The following is a 21,689-nucleotide window of genomic DNA, read 5'->3' on the forward strand; positions in this document are numbered from 1 at the left end:
CCTTTGGGGTTGGCAAACGTGGCCTTGTGCCACTTGACACTGCCTGCCTTCTGAAATTTTTGCCCCTGCTGCTTGTATTGCAAGGAAAATTATATTCTTGAATCTCATACCTCCTTTTCCAAATTTAGTCTTAAAATTTAGTCTGTGTTCATATTTTCATCCCTTTCAGTTGCTGAACATTTCGCTTTCCCTGCCATCTTATTGCCCAAGGCAAATGCTGCTGAGTCCTGAAGGAACAAAAATCTGTCGGTGTGAATCCTGAATTCTGCTATCACACTGTCCCTTTCATCCTAATAGCAATATCTAACCTCATGATATATGCTGTGAAAGTCATAGGCAGCCCTGCAAAATGGGTCTCGACCCTTCAGCTCCCACCTGGGAACCTGTGCTAATGCATTGTGTTTGAAAGAAGAGCTATAGGAGCATAGTCAAGGGCACCTTAAAATTCCCGGTTGGTTGTTATATTTACAGAGAAACATATCTGAGGTAGTCTTGGCTCACAAAAAGGGTGGTGTAACTCCTCTGGTGTGCAGCGTGCTGCTGTGCCTTGGACCTCTCTGCTCAGCAGTTCTACCTGTGCTAGCAAGCAGGACATGTCCCTGCCACGTGGGCTGCACCATGCAAGTGGGGAATGGTGGGGAGAAGAAAACCTGCTGCCTCAAGTGTGTGGCTTGGGGGTAGGCAAGGAAGATGCTGCTCGTGGTTGTGCTGAAGGCTTGTGATGCACAGCTCTGATCCAGAAAAGCATATGGATGTATGACTTACTCTAGGCAGTGGCTTTTTATCATTCCTCAGGTTACTGAGCTGTTCAGCCGGGGTGTAACACTTCCTTACCTCTGCAGGAAGTTTTGCTTAGCTTTATTGATATTTAGTTTATTCAGATTTTTTTTCCCGATGGGGAGACCCAGGGCAGAACTTGGGGCGGGGGAGGTGTACAGCACCATTGGAACCTGGCGGTGCCAGCCTGGCACTCAGAGCTTTATCAAGTTGTGTGGGAAGTGCTGTAAGTGCTGTGTAGCAGTACTAGATTTGTTAATGCTGCAGAGACAACATGCTTGCTATCCAGTGTGGCTGGGATGCTGCCCTGACTGAACTAGGCTGTGGAACATCACAGTGTGCTTTTCGTTCCGCTTAGCCAAGTCTCCTGCGCTACGGAGGGGAATGAGCGGTGGGGAGCCATTAGCTCTGGTTCGATGATGAAGCACTGGGCATGTGGTTTCACAGGCAACTCCAACTGACCTCGTGTTGGCCAGCCGCCAAGGGCCAGTTCTGGCTCCCCATGCCCAGCTGCACGTCCCCTCCTGCTTCGTGCCAGCCCCGGACAGGGATGCTTTGCGGCACTGGGTCATCCTGGGATGCCACGGGGTAGCACTGCCCCTTTAGGCAGCTGCCTGCAGTTGGATGGGCACAGAAGCGTGGGTCTTGCCTGTTGTTAGCGGCAAGCTTTTAAGTATAGAGTAGACTTTCCAGCTCCTAGGCTTTGGCCTCACTCCAATTCTTGCCCTTCTGCAATTGCTGTTACAGGATTTCCCAAATCTGGGGTCCCTAACCAGCTCTGGTATCTTCTGTGGCCAGACCCAGCACTTTTATGCTTTGAGGGAGTAAATAGGAGTGCTTTTATTTTTGTGATACCTCTTAATGCATTTTGCTTGAGGAAATGCTTGTTAAAAGGGTCAAGTAGGGTTAGAGAAGATAAATTTGAACCTCTGGGTGTACTGTACCTTGATGGGCATGAAGCTCTTTCTGTTTCTGCCTGTCAGAGACTTGCAGAGCCATCATGTCAAAGGCTGGCACCGGCTACCGCAGCACCATCAGGACTCGCTTTTCTCCTCCTTCTGGCAAGAAATTTGCTGGGAACCCATTTGTATTATTTAACTAATGATGACTAATGCTTGAGAGTGGGTATCTGTGCAATGTAGGAATGTGCCTGTCTGAGATCTCAGCACTTATCCTCTGGTTTTTGTGCCTAAGAACACAGCCTTCCCTAAAATGATAAAACCCAAAAGATCTTTTGCAGGAATCCTTTTATTCCCCCTTTTTGAGAGTTAATAATCCTGAAAATGCATTCTCTAAAAATTCCTACCTCAGTGTTTGTTGAGGGAAATCTGGATGATAAGTAGTATTGGGTGAGAAACAAAGAAGTACTGGAGTCCCTTGTCTCTTCTGTGACATGCTCTCTTTTGTGTCTCCTTTTTTGTCCCAGTGCTGAGTGATAGCCAGATCTCCAGCATCTTTCTCCTTCACTCCCTTGTGTGTGAAGTCAAGTGTAGGGACAGGGGACGTGTATCTCCATGATTCTAGAGCTGTCAAAAGCTGGTCTTGGCTCCTGGACTCCGAGGTTGAAGGGCAGGTGGGCCTTTGCAAACGTAACTTCATGCAGTCCCATTCCAGTTGCTGGAAGGGGAGCAGCAACCCACAGCCCGGACACCATGTGCTGGGCAAAGTCCCAACATCTTCTCAGAGCCTCCCAAGCAACTCAGTGGGATGGAGTAGCCTGATGAAGCAATCCAAAACGAATCCACTCTGTGGCATGTGCAGCTGGTTGAGCTCACCAGGAATGAAGCTTTGGCCTCATGAGTGACATTTTTGAGCATTGTGTTGTGTCTTGCTTATCACTCTGCTTTGGCCTGAGAACTGCTGGGTACTCATGAAATCTCCAAGGTCTGAGGTCTGAGAAGTCTCTGTTTAATTTTTTTTTCCTTGAAAATGATTTACCCAGTTGCAGTTTTACTCTCTTCTCCCCATTACCTTTCATGACAGTGCCTGTTTCCCTCCTAAAAAGAAGCCATTAGCTTGCATGCTCTGAACCAAAATGTTAGCTCAGCTGTAACAGATGGATGGATATGGGCATCATGTAGCAACTTAATGAATAATATCTATCACCTAATTTCCCGAAAGTTGGCATGTAATGAGGCTGGTGCCATGATTATTACCTCTGTAAATCATGACTTTAAAATGATGACAATCCCTCCTGCCCCAAGGATACGGGACAGCCAGACACTGATGTACATTTAATTGCTGTGTGAGAGAGGCGATGTGTTCGGGAGCGTGCCATTGCCTCTAAATTATCTTCTGCAGCACAGACGCTGTAGGAGATTAGTGCAGATTGGAGGGGAGGGAGGACCCTGCTATGCTGATGTGCCGTGTGTATGTGTGTGTTTATTCCCTTGGGCCAGCTGGTGGAGGTGGTGTGAGCTGGCCAGAGTGGAATGGAGATGTGACTCCCAGGCTGGCCTTCTTGGTCCCTCCTAAAGTAAAGAAGCAGGAGATGGAGAGGAGATAACTCATGATTGTGTAGAGAAGTTCCCTTTGTTTTTCTGATGAGTACTTGTGGTGAATACCTCTGTGGACGGGGGACTGACCCCCTAAACAGCAACTCTGGCTTGAAGCATGAAAGCTGCGAAACCTCTGCCCAAACCTCATCCCACTACAGGAAATCTCTGTCCCTGATTTCATCCTACCACAAACCATGGCTGGCCATAAAGCAGAGCCAGTGCCCACATTGTGGGCTCTCAGCTTACTCATCCAGCTGATTCCTAGCCAAGGGAGGCATCCGTGCTTGCAGGTCTCTCCCAGACCATCTTGTTGTTTATCAATGGATTGAATAACCACTCCTAGCAAAATTATTACTCTGATGGGCTTTTAAGGTGTCTTTCATTAGGTCCTATGCTATGACAGTTGATAGGGATGTGGATGAATCAGATATTGCAACTGATCCTTGGAAAGCAGCTATTGCCAGTCTGCCTGTACTGCTGGTTACTGCTGCTCTTTTTTGCTGTGTTGCCCCCCCCCCCCCCTTGCTTGAGTACTTCTTTCTGTTTAATTTTTCTTTTCCTTTTAATTCTGCCCCCAGCTCCCTGATGTGCAGGTCAGCATGGTCATAGCTGGCTGGATGTGGGGCAGAGCAATAGTCATACTGGTGCTGTGGTCCTCTCCACCACTGCAGCACCTCTGAGCCATGCGATGAGTAGAGGTGAAAATGGCCTTGAAACTCTGACAGTGGCTGCTTTGGATCAGACTGAAGATCCCCCTGGCCTGATGTCCTGTCGCCAGTAGTGCTCAAGGGAATTAAAACTAGGGCAATGTGATGATCACATACAATGATGTGTTTCCCTACAATACTTAACCAGCCACCAGCAATTTGCAGCTCAAGGACTTCCCAAGCTAGGAGCGTTACCTTTGGGTTTGGTAGCCCCTGTGCAGCCACCATTGGCAGTATCACAGGTGCTCCCAATTCCTACAGCTCAGGCCCCAAACCCAGATGCTTGCCTGGTTTGTGGGAGATGGCTGTAAAATCAGCTGTGACTGCCTGAATGATGTGAGCAAGAGGTCGTTTCCAAAGGCGCTGAGCGCTCTGAGCTGCATGGGACAGGACTGCTCAGCTGTATGACAGTGTCTGTGTGTTGCAGGGGGAGCCACTGAGGTGATGGAAGAGGAGACCCACAGTGCTGATGGACCATGTCTTGTGCAGGACGGTGGTCTGCCTGAATTAGCCTCTTGTCCCTCTCGCATGCTGTTGGCTCCCACAGCAGTGACCAGTGCCACTGCAAATGGGTCAACTCCCACAGTGGTGACCAGTGCAGGGCTCCCAGCTGAAAGTGTGGACAGGTTCTGCAAAAAGAAAGTGAGGGTGTGAGTAGTGTAGAGCCAGAGGGGACACATGAAAATAGCTCCATAAGATCCTTCCTCATCAGGAACACCCTCAGGTTCGCTGTCCTTCAAGGGCATTTACAGCTAAAAGGTGCCCTGGGGCATTTCCTTGCTTTCCTTTCTTCCTCCAAGTAAGCAAACACCATCCTTCCAATGCTTTGTGATGACAGATGTTCCCATACCTGCAGGAAAGTTGCTATGTGCTAAAGCAGTGATGACCATGCTGATTGATTTCCCAGTGTAACACCGGGAATACTCTAATTCTCTGTGGTGAATTGGCTGCTGTTGGTCTGAGTCTGTGTTGAGCCTTTTTGTCACTAAAGACATTGTAGTGCTTATGGCATTAGTGGTTACATAAGCTGGCTGTCTCCAAGGGGGCTTTGCTCTGGCACGATGCTCCTTTAGGGTTAGGTAAGAGCCAGATGCAGAGCAGGGGGGCGTGAAAAAAAAATACATGTGTATTTGACTTATTGGAACTTAACACACCCCACAGGAGAACCCAGATTTCGGAGTTTTCATGTATTCTCTTTGGCTCCACAGATTAGAAGGGGACCGTGGGAAAGCTGCCAGGGCTTGGAGATCAATCCAGCCTTTGTAAATCCTTTCATCTGACTGGCGGCTTCATACAATTGAGTATTACCCAGTTTATTATTGTAGGTTGATTAAATTCCTGTTGGTCAACACAAATAGTGCTGTGCAGGCTGTGCGTTCATGGGATGGAGATTGGCATTGCAAAGCACTTCCTAGAGAAAGGCAGGGACAACCTGTCAATTAAAACCACATTCAGAGAATGTTTGGGGGAGAAGGGGTGGGGGAAGGACGAATCCCTCCATGCGAGCAACTTCCCAGGCATTTCTCACATGCCTGTGGAGGTTGAGCTGCGGTGAGGGAGTGTGAGGATTGGGTCTCCACTTTTCTGGCAGCGGGAGCAAGCAGCCTCAGCAGGGATGCACCCATCAAGCCCCTTTGTCTCCAGAGTGGAGGAGGCATGGTGTGGAATGGCTCCAGCCTGTATAACCAGGATTAACAGGGTGAAATTGGGTGAAGGAGAAAGTTGTCAGGAAATGTTTCCTCAAGGTGAAAGCTATTAGGCTGCAGCACGGTTTCTCAAGGGAAGCAATGGGCACTTACTTACTTGGGTTGTGTTTAAATGACAACATGGGAAAAATCTGGCTTTGGGGAGGAGATGAATGTTATCAGTGACTTAGGGGGCGGCAGGGAGACACGACTTCCCCCCAGGGACAGTGCATTTCTCTGAGGGCTGGAGGAGGCTACAGGGTCTTCAGCTGAGTTTTTAGCTCTGGGGAGCTGGGGGCTGCTGCCTTCCAAAGCAAGAAATTATCAGTAAGCCAGCAGCTGGGACTTGTCCTGGTGTGAGTTAGGGCTCTGATGGGTACTGAAACAGCACCCCCTAATTTTCATGGTCTTTCAAAATGCTGTTTCTAAATAATGTCTGACTTGTAAGAAGGAGGGCATAGGATGTATCTCTCAAGAATGTGAGTTTGGAAACCTCTGTGTTAGATGAGCTGAAACATCTTTATTCTTTTATGAATGGCTTTACCTTCAATGTCCACACATTTTCCTTCACCATGCTTGTGCCCGAACCAAAGAAGCCCCCTTTATCTTTGGGTGAACTGTTTGTTTCCCACCTCTGTGCAGTGTGCACCCCTAGAAAATTAACCCACCTATTATTTGGGGTGCAGATAGGGGATATCAGCAGCTTTAGGGGGCCTGTGCTTTGAAGTATTTTTTTTTTTATGGATGTAACAGAGCTGTCCTGTGGAAATAAGATTATCTTCTCTGCCTCTACTAGTTCTCAGATAGTCCTGAGATGTGGACATGGAGGAGCCCCAGGTGACCCTCTGCAGAGAGCAGACAGGAGATGCCTGCAATATGTGGTTTGGAATGAAGACATTCATGACAGGGTCCTTTTCTGTGTTCCTTCCTTCCCTTTGCCTCAGCTCTGCCATGGTGTGTGTAACCAGAACCTACTCACTAATGTGACACTATGGATAGAGCAGGGATCCACACTCCTGAGAGCCTGCTCTTCAAGGCTGAAATACAGAATATGCAATTGAAAGGCAACATGCAGAGGCGGATCCTATGGGCACACAGCTGGAGCAGGGAGGCCTAGTGTGAGCTATGAAGCTTTGAAGACCCAGAGAAACACATGTTAACCTGCCTGGCAGGGAGTGGTCAGCTGCCAGTCCAAAGGCCTTGAGAGACAATAAACCAGTTAATAAATAACAGGGAAAGCTGGCTGCATTGCATAGTTTTAGTTTCTGAATGTAACCTCAGAGAAACAGGGCAAAAGATTTGCACAGCCCTTTTGCAAAGCTGTGCGAGCACTTGTTTGGCTTGAGGGATCAGAAAGTCTCCTCCGATTGCCTGCTCTCTGAATCATTGCAGGATTGATTTTATTTTACCCAGGGGCCAAGTGCCTGGGCTCTTCTTGGCTGCCACAGGCAAGGTGATGGTGCAGTTCCCTACGATTGCTCCTGGGCCACTTTCCCTCACAGCAAGGGTTGCTCAGCATCCCTGGAAGGGATCAGTGGTGGCAAAGACCGGCATTGTAGGGTGCTTCCTAAAAACGGTGGATCAGGGTGGTAGCATGGACAAGAGCAAGTCACAGTTATCAGAGAAACTTATCTGCGGATGGACTTGCTACTTCTAAATGATTCTGCTATTTTTGTTGTAGTAGCATTGTACTATTAACTTATTTTAAAACAGGTTTTGTTTCCCTGTCTCATTATTTCAATTCATCCCAGTGATACACTGTAAACTGTGCCTCCACCTTGTTTCTACTCACTTTTGACATTATGCAGTAGGAAATTCTTGGATATGTGTTGTCTAGCCTTTCTTTCCAGTCATTAATTATACATTTGCTGTATTCAGATTTTTCAGCCCTATCCCATGTCACTTGCTGAGGTATCTGGAGTCCCTGTTCTGCTCAGTTCTGGGTTATAGCATATTTTTGGTTGGCCTACTGCTGTTCGCAGCCGGCCCTCATAAAGGCCGTGCTGGTTTGGCATAGCCAACACATTACACTTGACAGCCCTTCTCCTGTTTAATTTCCTCTTGCTGACTCCCACAGCAGGGCAGCGGGTGCAGGCAGGAAAGGTCTGCAGGTAGGAGCAGGGGCATTGCTCTTTTCTAAAAAGAAGATTTCCCTCCACCCTCATAGACAACAGTCTCTGCTCTGTTTATGTAATTTGATGGCATAAATAGTCTCCTCTGTGCCACAGTTGTTTGTGGGTTTTTTGGTTGAATTTTTTCTCAGGTGAAAGCTAGCAGGGACTGGATCCATGCCATTTTCCAGCTTGACACTGAAGTACCATGAATTAGCTGTACATACCTTGTCATTTTTTATGTGTGGCTGTTTCTGCTGTCTATACTGAGTCCTTAAAAATGTTTGGGAAGAAGCACACCTTCCTCTGATAATCACATTGGCATTGGATTTTGTTTATCAAAAGTGAGTTAAATTACTAGGCAGCTGCAGCATGTAATGTTTAACTACAGTCCACAGTATTGGAGCTGAGGGCTTTCTGCTGCTGGGTAGAAAGGAGGAACTAGGCAGGGGAAGAAACACCTCAGAAAATCCCTCAAATCAGAGGGGACTGAGGGGAAGAGGTTCTACTGCTCTGGACTGCAGCAGAACATTGCTTCCCCAAACGCTGGGTCTCCATGAGAGTCCAGCACGTTAAACCAGCTAACTGCAAAATACACAGAGATCCAAAACTGAACTATGGGTGAATGCTGGGACCCGCACAGGTGCCTATCCTTGCTGGCAGGAGCCACTGACTCTGTTACTGCAGTTATTTTTGGCAAATAAGACCGGGTGTGGGGTTTCTGCCTGCAATTTAGCAAAGCTCCATATCCGTGGCTGTAGAAATTTGTGTATCTTTGACACATACGCATTCAATTCCCAACTCCAGAAAAGCTTAGTGTGCAGGGATTTAGACATTTCCTGGTGACTGCCTTAAGCCATGGACTCACAGCTATTTTAGGCTTTCTCCCCTTCTCTCTCTGAGGGTCTGACCGAGAAATTTCATCCTGAGCTAAAAATCACATGAAATTAAGTGCGTGTGATAAAAAAATGCACTTCTGATAAAGCAGTGTTTTCCTACAAAAAATTGGTTTGCCTGAAACTTCCCAAACCCGCCCTCATCCCAAGTAGTATGGCAAGAGTGGGTGACGCCATGAAACCAGGCGTCTTCCTCATGACTTGGGCAAGAGCCCTCCCCTGGCAGCCCCAATGTGGGAATGAGTGCTGTTGGCTGGGAACAGCCATCCTGCGCATAAATGCCAGCCATAACTGGATAAATGCTTTTTGCTGGAAAAAGCGTGAGCACCTTTGCTACCTTGCACTTATGTAGGCCCAGGGAGAGACATGGGGGCAGACAGTGTTGAGGCTAAAGATGGGATGTAGGGCAGCCTATGCAGGGGTGGGGGGGTAATGAATTCATGGGCACATGGAGGTCATTCAACAAGAGTTGGGCTCTGGTGGGCCCCTGGGTGGAAGGACTTTGATCTGACTCCAGCCTTTTCCCAACGAGGCTTCGCATTCAAATGCGTTCCTGCTCTCAGCCTTGCCATGCCCAGCAGACAAAGGCGAGGGGAACAGGGAAGGAGGAGGGGGGCTGTTTACCCTCATCAGGAATGGTTGAGTGGCCCGAGTCAATACAGCCTATTTTTCATTAACCTAATCATTATTTTTTCCTCACTGCCAATTAAATTTTTCCTGTCAGTACTCAGAAGGGCATCGTTTGCATCTATGAGATTTTTTATTTTTTTTTTAATGGGGGGCTTCCTGAACATGGTGGGGTTGTTTGAGGAGTGGAAATGAAAGTTAAATTTCTCTCTGGATGGAAGAGGATTTTTGAGTTTTAATTATCACGCAGCTTGGATTCCTGACGGTTGAGGACCGAATTGGAAAGGCTGGTTTCCATTGTGTGCAGTGGATAATTATGCAGCCTTCTCCTGGGCTCGCTGCATTTATTGTCCAGAAGAATCTTCCCAAGCGAAAAGGGGGAGCAGATTTATAACCCAAAATGCATTTTCAAGCCTGCAAAAGTTTCAACTTGATGTTTCCAAAGGAAGACTTCTGCAACTATTTAAGATCTTATTTACCCTTTTAACAAAAAACCCCATCAATTAATCTGGTAATCTGCCTTTCCTCCCACAGGTTGCTTAGGAAATAGTTTTGTAAACTCCAGAGAGCCCTTCTGCAGCTGGACTGCTTTGTGCTATCAGTTTCTAAGCAGGATTCCTTCAAAGGCAGTGGGAACTTCTGCATAACACCTACTGACCCATTTGTATGTACAGTGTTGAATAGAAGATTTACAACCATCTGAAACTTGGCAATGCTTCTTACTTAGGAGGTAGTGGTAATTTATCCAGGAGAACATGTTAAAGGATTCAAACAAACCTAACATTTCAAAGCAAAGCTCATTCACAACTGTTCTCTTTCACAACGCTTTGAATTAACCTGATGTCTTTCTCGTCAGGTTTTGAACCGTCGGTGGTTAGAAATCTGCCATAAAAATGGAGAAATTTTAGCAAAGGTCTTGTCAAATCTGGTGGAGCTTTTGCAGCCACAACCGACCTATCCAAGGGTGGGATCAAATCTGCATGTGTTGGGATGTGTTCAGGTTTGGAACAAACATCCTGTGCAGGTTTGGTCAGTGTGATGAGATCAAAGAGAAAAATGCTGATTGTGGATGCTCGTTGTTTCTCCTTGCTGAGAAGTGGAGTGGTAATAGTGCAAATTGGAGACCAGGGAGCAGATTCTAGAATACACTTGCACTCATTTCAGTGGATTTGTGAGAGATAACTAGCACAGCAGCTGTGCATGCAAACATTTCAGATTGGCCTTATTTCCAGAGCTTTGTGACTGTGATAGGGTGAAAAAGTCTCTGAACTGAACTTGGCTTTCATTTGCAACTCTTTTTGGTGTAACTCGTGTGAACTCAAGAGTCTTTGGGCTTCTGACAGCTACCTTCTAAAACGAGAAGATAGTTTTGGGGGAAATTAGCAACTTATTATGGGGGTTTCTGGACTATTAAAATAGCTTAAGACAACCTGATTTCCATTCCCTTATTCCCGGTTTTCAAATTAGCACTTTCTGTTGTGCTGCCCAAAGACTCACAGACAAGGACTCAGCTGTCTCCATAGCCTTCTTCAGCCCTTTCCTCTGACACGATGTCTACGAGCCTTGACCACAGTTGGACTGTCAGTGTTTCTGAGGCTGTTTCCTAACACACATGGTTTCCTGGCATTCTCCAACTTGCCTACATACACTGAGCCTCCTCTTTTTTAAGCTCTTTCAGCTAGAGACCATATGTTGTTACTATAGTCATACCAAGCCTTGTGCATGTTGGCCTTCTGTGATTTAGGACTGTGAATTTATGTGGAAAAGCTGGAAACGATAACTCTTGAAGATAAAACCTCTCCTTTTTAGTGGAGAAGTGCTAATTTTTGAAATCTTTGGCTGTATTTTAAAACAGCCAACTGTTTCTAATGTAACCTTTTTATTGCAAATATCCCAGTAGTATCAGAGAGCCCTACCCCAGCACTTGTTCTTCTTCACACAGTCTTACCAGCCCTGCTTTCTTCTTTGCCAGTCACTGTACAGTTAGGTGAGACTTTCTGCCAGTGATGGAAAACCAAAAGGCATGAATGGTTTCAGATTGCTGAATCTGACATGACAACAGAGGCCATTTGCCATTAAATGATGGTGGTGTTTGGTTTCTGGAATTTGAATGAAATAGACAAGATTTTTCTCATATGATATTGTACAGGGTAGGCATGGAAAGCAGGACTGAAGGGCCTTCTGTTTCACCCAACCCGTCCCTTTGCCCCAAGTCAGACTTGGCTCTACCTAAGCTACTCCTGACAGATGTTTGTCTAACCTGCTTCTGAAATTCATCATCAATGGCAATTCCACCACCTCCCAATGCAATCTTATCTAGCCCTTAAATATCTCTGTTGTTAGAGAGCTTGCTCTTTCTGGATGGATATGGAGAACAATTTATTCACTTTTTCTGTTTCTGACAGTCATTTACATATTTGAATCCATTACTGCATCTATGTTTGGTCTTTTCTTCTCCAGGCTAAACAATCTGGATTCCTTTGTGCTCTCCTGCTAGATTATACTTTCCACACTCTGATCCTCCTTATTTCTCTCCTGAATTCCTTCCAACTAGTCTGCATGAGTCTTGAAGCATGATGCCTAAAACTGGACACAGATCCCTATTCAAGATCTTTAAAAGCACTGATGAAGGAGGATTATTTTCCCTGTTTACATACAGGGCTCTTGTTTCTGCATTGTGAGACGACCCCAAATACTGCTTTTACCTCAGCGTGACAACTGGTTCATACCCAGTTTGCAAATTGCAATAGCCCCCAAGATCTTTTCTCATAGGACTTCAGTGTATGAGGACCAAAGTATGCTTCCACAGAAGTTTGGGTTGACCTCGGCAGAGGCTGTGAGCGTAGCATGCTGGCAGTGGGACAGGCTGAGCCTTTGGTTGATGTTGTAGAGACAGGGACAGCGGCTACTGGAGCAGCACCCAAAGTCAGACAGGAAGGGTTGGGTTTTGGCAATGGGAGGGAGGAATTAAGTAACTAGACTGATGCAAGTGGAAATGAGTACAACCTGTCCCTTCGGCTTCAGGATATTTCCCCTGGGACCGTACTCTCTTGCTAACTTGTAGACGCTGCAGCGTCTGTCAGTGCCCCCCAAAGGAGGTTATGGAACAAAGCAGGGTACTCTTTCTGAAAGGTCCACACCATCCCAAATGTTTTGAGTCCTTTGTAGCCAGTGGAAAGACACTAATCGGCTTTGGGGCTTTTTTTGACCTGGTCACGTGATCATACTATCAAGATTAAAGCAGCACGAGGAAGGAAAAGAGGCTTAAACAGCTGAGGGTGCCTGGCAGGTCATTTTAACCTTTTCGTAATCATTAAAGCTGCAGAATCCCATTAGTAGTGAGTGACTTGTAGCTTCGCTCCCCAAATGAGCACTGGTGACACAACTTTCTGTTCACCTCTCTCTTCCCCCATGGGAAAGTCCAGTGCAACTGACTGCTGGGACCTGAACTTCGAGCAGAGAGCCTGGATGTTCCTTCATGTGGGTCAAGGTGGGAGGTGGTACCAACAAGAAGCAATCCGTAGGTCTATCAAAAGAAAAGGATTTATCTCTCTCTTTCTAAAATTAGACTCTCATGGAAGGTCCTGCTCAGGCTGTACTGTAGTAGATCAGCCCTTGCCCATCTGTGGCAATAGTAGAGAGGTACAGGATAAGGAAGATTATGATGATCTCCTAATTCACTGCTTTGGCACTGGTCAATGGGCTATGGCTTTACTCTGCTGGGATTGGCAACAGCAGAAGATCCTGCACTGCTACAGTGCAGTTCTGACATGGGAAGCAAAGCTTTTTGAATAAAGCTATGTGGACTAAGGCATGAGGCAATCGAAGAGCCTCCAGTTTGTTTTCTCCCTTCATATCAACTAATAACCACTGGTAGGGAAATGCTGGCCTCACAGTGTCTGGAAGGGAGGATCATTCTGATCCACCTGCGATTTGAGCACTGTCCTACTTTCTTCAGAATTGTCCTTTCTGCATTCAGGCAGAATTCATTGAGTACGTCTACGTGGTTGCACAGCAAATGGCTTCTTAAAGGGGCCAAGGAAAACCTGAATTCTGCCTGGTGTTGCTGAGCTGTAATGGGTGTTGCAGGTATTGCAGCCCCTGGAACTGATCTGGAGAACACCTACTTCCTCAGACAGGACAGGCTTCCATGTGCAGGGAGCGAGAGCACTGCAGTGGTTGTAAATCAGCTTTCCTCTGTTACACGCATGCTAGTCAAGACTGTCTGGCTGTGCGTGTCTTGGACAGTAATATTTCTATTGCTGTGTTTGCTTATTGCATCTAATTATAGTCTGTTCACTCTTGACCGAAAGCTCAGTCTGAGGCTGAAAACTTACACTGATTGTTCTTGGGATGATGCCCACAGTCAGGCATTAAACAAAACTTGTAAAACAAACACCATTTTTTCCGTGGTTGTTTATCTTCAAAATTTCTGGGAGATAGCAGGAAAGATCTCCCTAAGAAACCTGATCAACCAGTAGTGATTAATAACCAGGCTGAGGCAGTCTGTTGAGCAGCCTGCCTGTGAAGGTGCTGTCCTCTGCACACAGGCTTACAGGAGAGTTGTGGAGAGCCCTGGAGAGCCACAGTAGTACAGTTGTCCTTGCCCACTCCCAGCAGGAGAAGAGCAGCTCCCGGTTGTCCGTTCAGGAGCGGAAAAGTGTGGTTTCAGATGACAAGATGTTTTACCACCTTCCCGTTAAACAGGTTTTATAGTTTGAGTGGGTTAGACATCCTCAGATGCAAGCATTCTCCAGTGGTTCCCGCTGTGCTATGCTGTGACGGAGGGACAACCCCCACAAAGATTGTCATGTACAGGTCACCCAAGCAAGGAAGCGGAAACTGGTGTCCACTTTCTAATAGGATGAGACAGCTCTCTCCTGACTGTGCTGCAGTACATGGGTCCACACACACATATTCTTCCCTCCCTATCAGCCACTCCCTAATGAAATCCCGGTAAGATATCAGGAGCTCCTGAACCCCTGCCGATAGTCATTGTGGGCAGATATTTTGCTGTGCGCAGAGATGATGTCATGGCTGGAAGTCACCATAGTGAGCTGTAACAGCCAAACTCAGGAGAGACCTTACCAGGCTCTTACAGGCCAGCTTGAGGCCACTAAGCACCCAGACAGGTCTAATGAACTGAAACTGAGCTGGGAACATACAGTCTTGAAAAACTTAAGAACTTGTAGTTGGAGGCTTGCTATGAAATGTTAATTAAATAGCTACAGTGGCATATGCTCCATCCTGTCAGAGCAGCATATTGCAGCAGCACAGCCATGTTGCCAGTGCATAGCCACTGGCTTGTTAGCATTAAAAAATATGTGTATTAGTTTGAGACCATATTTTTTTGTTATTTGTGATTGGACTTGCAACACACTTTGCTGTTGTCTTGACTAGTGTTTGAATATACTGCTCTATACGTGAGCTGTCACCTCCACCTTGAAAATGAGGCCTGATCCTACCAGTCTTATTCAGATAGATGTTATCATGGGTGGCTTTGGACGCTACAGATGGGCCTTTTATTTATTTAGCATAGTCCAAGGCAGTGTCTGTTCAGTAAATGTGCTGCAGCACCTCAACTGTGGGAATATTCAAGATTTGGCCTTAGCTCTCTGCAAATGCCCTCCTGCCACCTCTTTAGCACTGGCTGGCACAGTGCAGAGGAAACTGCTCCCAGCAGAACTGACAGTGAATGAGGTGGTGGGACAAGTTGGTTGGTATGGTTTGCTTGCAGAATATCTTGTAAAGCTACAAAATGCTGGGACCTTCTCTTTGCCACAGACCTTCTTGGTGCATATTCTCTTATCACATCCCAAGTGAGAACCCAAATTGTCCCCAAGCTGTTACTGGGGAGGCATGGGGCTTGGGGTTAACAGTGTATGGTATTTTCGACCTGATGATCATGAAAATGAAGATGTGAAGATGATCGGAGGGCTGGCACACCTCCCCTCTGAGGAAAAGCTGAGAGAGTTGGGGTGTTCAGCCTGGAGAAAAGAAGGTTCCAAGGAGACCTTAGAACAGCTTTCCAGTACCTAAAGGAGGTTATGAGAGAGCTGGAGAGGGACTTTTTACAAGGGCATGTGGTAGTAGGAGAAAGATTAATGTCTTTGAACTGACAGAGGTTAGGTTTAGGTTAGATATAAGGAAAGAAGATTTTGCAGTGAGAGTGGTGAAACACTGGAACAGGTTGCCCAAAGAGGTGGTAGATAACCCTGGAAACATTCAAGGATACGAGGGACTGGGCTCCGAGCAACCTGATCTATTTGAAGATGTCCCTGCTCATTGCAGGGGGATTGGACTATATGACTGTTAAAGGTCCCTTCCAACCCAAACTATTCTGTGTTTCTATGCCAAGGCAAACCAAGGAGCATACCCTGAAAGCCCAGGTGGTACCATAGCAGAGGGCAGCACCTGCAAAACTAAAGTAACTCAGCCTTGGATTTAAGGTGTCCCTGCTCACATTTGAACCATCCACTGAGCTAAGCCTGATGTGAAAACTTGCCTTACATACCAGTCTGAAACAGGACATCGGGAATGGGGTTTGCTGGTAAGAGCAGAAAGATTGGTGCTGGCTAGGAAAAAGCAAGGGTGGTGGGTTTGTCCATCTCTCTCAATAATTTCCTTTAATGACAATATTATGTCATTAAAGATGACATAATAAGATATGTGAGTCCCATCTGCTTTCCAGCTGCTCTGAAAGAGTGGTGTTGCCTTAATAAATCAACTTCTTTACGAGATGTAACCATTGGCTCATTTTTCAGCCTGCTTGTCCGTGTCAAAAAGCAAGACCAGTAGAGCATTACAAATCTGAAATATGGTGGTGAAGAGCAGAGATGTGATAATGAAACTGCCAACAAAGAGCAAAGTGTTTTATTGAGCACAGGTGAAGGCCTTTCTGTGAGATGATCTTTGATGGAAGGAGAGGAAGCAAAAATGTCAGCACCCCATCATGCAAAGAAGGCAGCTGGCCACAAGGTGCAAACCTGGCATCACTGCTTCCTGTGCCTTTCCTCCTTGGTTTGGGAGAATCCCTTTAGGGATGCTGCTTTTTATGAGGATGGGAAGAGTCATGTTTGCAGGACATTGACAAGGTATAGCTGTGCTTTACTGTCTCAAATCATGCTTAGTAAAAGTAGCTCCTGGGAAGAAAATGCAGTGGGAGGCAGCGAGGCTGCTGGGGATGTGGGGCACCTCTGTGGTGCCTGGGGGGTCAGTGCTGTCAGTGGGCACCATGGTCCTGGCCTGCCAGCCAGCACTCCAGCTGGACACTGCGCAACCCCCACTCTGTAGCAAAAAGGCAAATCAATAAGACCAAATCAAAACCTCGGCAGGGTGCTGTGGAAGAAGATTAAAGCACCTCTGTTGCTTCAAGTCTGCTCTTGCCATGTTGTTTGGTACTGCCCAGGCTGGGAGCAGGGACCGTCCTGCTGTGAGTGAGTCCCATCAAAGGGCTCTCAGCAGCTTCCTTGTCTCATGGACACCTATGTTAACCTTTTCTGGCATCTCTGCTGTGAACTGCCCTAAGTAAAGGGTTTGCATGTTTTTCTTATATTCTTTTAACTGCTAATGCCTCATTATGAAAAGGTCTTAAATAAAAGTGTCTTGATCCCAACCACGTAGCTACCATGCAAACCTCTGCTCTGCATGCTTGTGGTTTGGAGAAGTGGAAAATAAAAAGAAATAAAACCATTTCTTTTCCTATTGTCAAAATAAATGTATAATTCATCATGTTTACCCCTCTGACAGATTCCTCTGAAATCTCAGATGAGAATCAGAAAGGCTCCAGTGTCTCCAAGTGTCTTTTAAAATTACAGTGTTTTGTGTTCTGCAGGCTGAAAGATTGTTTTGTTTGTTAAAACAATTTCTAATTTATGTTTTTAGAAAGCTTGAGGAACCAGGCAGTTCCCTGCTCTCTTCAGAGGCTGTTGAGTTAAAACAAGGTTGAGTGATTTGTCTTACTTCCATTTAGCTGTAATGAGTATTAAGTGGTTTATCTATGTAGAGAAAAGTTACTCAGCTAGATTACATCCAAGTTGAATTATATCCCATTCCAGATGGAGTATGTTTCTTAGAACAGTAAATCTTGAGGAGGGTGGATAATAACAGTAATACTCCTTCCTGGGCTGGAATGTGACTCTTCTACCTCTTGTGGAGATAAAACTACATCCAATTAGTTTTCCAAAGGCTTAGTAAAGAAATGGGACTGCAGGTTTTACATCTCTGTGAACAATTTAGCTTGAAGCATTTACATTGTGGAAGTGAGCGATGGCTGCTGATGGTCACAGTTTTCATCCATTTTGCTGTTGCAGGTAGCAGCCTGGCAGGGCGTGCCTCTACCTCTCTCCCTGACTTCCTCTTCTGCACCAAGTTCGATGGCTGCCACAGGGAGGGTGCTGAGTGAACACCTTCCCTCTGGTGCCATCTGATCCACTAAGGTACCCATTGCTCATGCAGCTGGTGCTTGTGGCCCCAAGGGGTAACTAGAGTAGGATGTCACCCCTGCTGGCATCCCAGGCAGCACTGAGTGCCCGAGCATGCTCCCAGAAAGCTTGTCCTTGACCGTGTGTCCTTGGCCAACATACTTGTCTGCTTCTTTCATACTTTACCTCCTCTCACTGTGCCACACTTCTACAGATCTGACCGCTGTGGTTGTCTGGCCAGGGTAGGGTGAGATGCCGAGTCACCAGCAAGGAAATAACAGGTGTGAGTGGGCTCGGAATCAGTGCCACGAGGTGGTGGCTGGGTGGGTGTGCTGGGCATGTGCCCCAGTACCCTGGTCTGGCAGCTGCTCATGCCACTGAGGAGAGTGCGTTTGGGCTGGTGAAGGTGGAGCATTCCTCACAGCTGGCAGCAGGCTTTGACAAGGCAGTGAGGACCATTCCTTTGATTTCTAATGAAAGGGGATGAGGGGTTCTGAGCTGTCAGTGATCCAGCTCTGCTGCCTCTCCTGGGTGGGTCATTGGGGCCATCCTTGTCTCCTGGCTCTGGGGGAGGCAAGAGAGGAGGGAAATTCACTGATAAGAAGAAGGTCAGAGGCAGAAGAATGTTGGGAATGTGTTTCTTGATCTAATATGGGAGAGACCTAGCCTGGGGTTTTGCTGCTCAGCCCTACAGTGTTACTGCCTGCTGCTGTGAGAATTATGAGATTTTTTTTTGAACCTGAACTCAGGATGCAAATGGCTCATCTGGCCCCTACCTCCACACAGGCAGGTCCAGAAGATGGAGGCGATTCATCTCTGAGGGCCACAAGGATGGTGATGGCTCTGAGCACTGTTTCTCAGCCTCTGTCCAAGATGGAGCATCTTCTGCTGACTAAACAGCTAATTTGTTTTTTCTTTCTTTTTTTTTTTCTAATGTATGTTTTATGTTACCATAGGGTGTTTTCTGGCTAAGGTCAGATATCAGACATGGTTTGGAGTTGAACAGTGGTGTCTGAAGAATTCTGCTTCTAGCAGGTCTCAGAGCAGGCTTTGAAGACTAGGGGTAGTTGTGGTGTGCATTGGCTCCTGGGGATGCAGGGCTTGCCTTCTCAAGGAGTCCCCTTTTTTTTGATAGGGGATATGAAATCACAATGCGAAGATAATTCTCCATTTCTTTTTCCTTGTCAGTCTTGCTCTATTCTTTCCACCAACCAGCCAGTCAGTCCTGAACACAACATTCAGGGCCTGAACACAACAGCTTCTGTGTCACCATTCATCTGCTTAACCTAAATTTCCTGTAGCCATTAGCAGTGCTGGAACCTGCCACAAGCACATGTTGAAGAGGTTGCTCACGAGGTCTGGGTTGCCAGCCTCCACTTTGGGTAACTTCCCACTTGAATGCTTGAATTCAGAGCTGCTGAAATGGACCTTGTCCAGTGTCTCTGCCCTCCGTGGGCTCAGAACTGTGAGAAAAGGCTTGTTTGCATCAGAAATAATTCCCATAAGCTTTTTTCTTTTTTTTTGGTTGCTGTTCTTTGCACACAATGTGGTATGGTAGTCCACACTATAAACACTTAGTAGTGATAAGAGAGTACAAAGGTGAGGGGGGCCACTGCATATAGCAGGCTCCCTGGTGCTTGGGAAACAGGCTTGGACTACTAATGGGCTAACAGGCTTAGTCAGTGCTGTGGTTCTTGTGGAGCCTCTGTCTGTTATCAGCGTCACATCAGCATCACATTGGGATCTTCTTTAGCATTATCGAGCATTTCTACTCTTGTTTATACAAGTGTTGCTGTCTGTGCAATTTGTGCACTCAGAAACTGTGCTTGGTCCAGAGGCATAGCTCTGATTCCCAGGCAGATGTGGATTGAGCCTCATCTTTGACATCACTTTGAATCCATCCTTGAAGCTGCTTTGAATGCCCAGATACTTTGAGATAAAAATCAGGACCTACTGTATAATCAAGGTGACTGCATTCACTTTTTAGAGGTGCTCAGCTCCACTGCTGCCCTGGCACTATGAGGGCGTCAGTGAAGCTGAAGTGCAGATGGGAAGGACACCTTAATCTGACCAGATCTACCAATGGAAGCTGTTGTATCCAACACACAAATGGAAGTGGTGGAGTCTCTGTCTGTCTTCAAACAGATATGGAGACTAGTTTTGGAACTGTTTAGCCAAATGGGTATTATTGGACTGAATTTAGGGGTAAGTTAACCATGTGTGGTGGCCTGGGGCACAGAGGAGGTCAGACCAAAGGGTCCATGGTCCTCCTCCGTTATATTTAACAATCTCAAACTCTCCTCACACCCTGCTGGGGGACAGGTTCATTACTAATTCAGCAAGTTGTTCAAGCTGATGCTGAAATCTTGCTGACTTCAGCACTACTGCAGGATTATACTTGCCACCTTTAGCTATGCATGGCTAAATTTGTGGTGCTGTTGACATGAGGCCTTCACAGGGAAGGTGCTGTAGATTGATTCTATAAGCTATAGATTGATTCTATAACCTATTTGGTTTACTCTCTTATCTGACCTGGAGACTCCCCCTGTGTTAGGGTGGTTGTTGGGCAGAGTTTGTGGTCCCTGCAGCTGAGGGCAATGTTGCTGTGAACCTTACAACCACTTAAGCTGTTCACTGAACTGGCATAGCCTCCTATGGTGTCTTCTTGACCTTTTTCATGAGGACTTGTTTGGATTTCCTGGGTTTGGACAAAGCATGATCCAGACAAAAAAGTGAGCATGCTTCCTCTGAAAGTGTTTGTGCTTTAGACGGGCACTTGACTCGGATCCTTCCTGCTGTTCCTTTATGTGTGGTTTGGCACTTGTCTATGGTAGCACTTTTTCAAACATATTCCAGTTTTTCTCTTGAATGGTCAAAGCACTCTCAGTGATTAGCTGCAGCTTGCATGCTAGCTCTTCTGCTGAACTGTCCCCAGGGTGGCCAAAAAGAGGCATTCAGGCTTAGTGTTGAGTGCGTTCAGCAGCTACTGGCAAAAGCAGAGAGAAGCTGTTTAGCACAGAGCCAGCCTAAACCTCACACGTGTGCAGGGGTTTGTGTTGGTGTGTGCAGAGCTGCAGCCAGTGGTACCTGCTCACCAGAGTGGGGCTGATCCTGAAAGGCACTGGCCAGGGGCAGCACACATCCACCAGCATTGGTGCCCTTGTTAACACCTGGTTCCTCACCAATGCACACTTGGCAAGAAGTCCTGGGGTTGAATAGTGTCTTTTGCAGTCATGCCATAATAAATGAAATGAGGTAAAATTCAGTTACACTTTTCAGAGCCCTTTTAGCAGTGTGGAAGATGTTTGAGGTTTCTTATGTGCTTATGTTGCAAAACTCTTTTCCTCCTGCTGTAACAACTCATGGCCTCTGCTACCCAAATTACAAATGGAGAAGAAATTTTGCAAAGTTCCAAGTGGATGGAAGGAAGTCACTAAGCTATAATGAAAATGGAGAAAAGGTTTTCCGAGGTCCTTTTATTTTCTCCCCTGTGAAATTTGCAAATGTGTTGCTTCAAAGCACAGTTCTAAACAAAAGCCAGATGCTTTGGAGAGCAGTAAGCCACCCACAATGCTCTCCAGCAACTTATCTTCTATGCTAGGCCACCCTGTCTGGTGTTGCTGTCTTAACTGCAATGGTAAACTGGCCACTAAATTCCTTCAGGTTGAATATTGCCATATTATGTGAGGATATTCTGTATTTTATTATCCTGATATTTTTCTGGTTAGTGTCATGTGCTTCCACTAGAAAAAACAGATGTCCTGGGGAGGTACTTGTTGTGTGCACGCTGCAGCTCTGTGGCCTTGCTGAATACACTTCTTTCCTTTTTACAGCACTGGAAGTTGTGGCAGTGATCTCATAGAGCTGTGCCAACAGCTTACTTTTGTGAGTTTTTCAGTTGTTTTTGAAAGCAAAAGGCACGTGTGTGGAGGGGTTGTTTATTCAAGCCTAAAAGGAAACATCTT

At 46.4% G+C, this 21,689-nt stretch overlaps 1 protein-coding gene across 2 annotated transcripts in view; it reads left to right on the forward strand.

Annotated features, from left to right (window-relative positions):
• CCDC85C (coiled-coil domain containing 85C) overlaps window positions 1–21,689 on the forward strand; it is a 111,101-nt gene that overhangs the window by 46,419 nt on the left and 42,993 nt on the right. The window lies entirely within an intron of this gene.

Source organism: Manacus candei, unplaced genomic scaffold, assembly GCF_025592945.1.
Source record: "Manacus candei isolate 608988 ecotype Guabito, Panama unplaced genomic scaffold, ASM2559294v1 h1tg000109l, whole genome shotgun sequence".
Classification (NCBI taxonomy): domain Eukaryota; kingdom Metazoa; phylum Chordata; class Aves; order Passeriformes; family Pipridae; genus Manacus; species Manacus candei.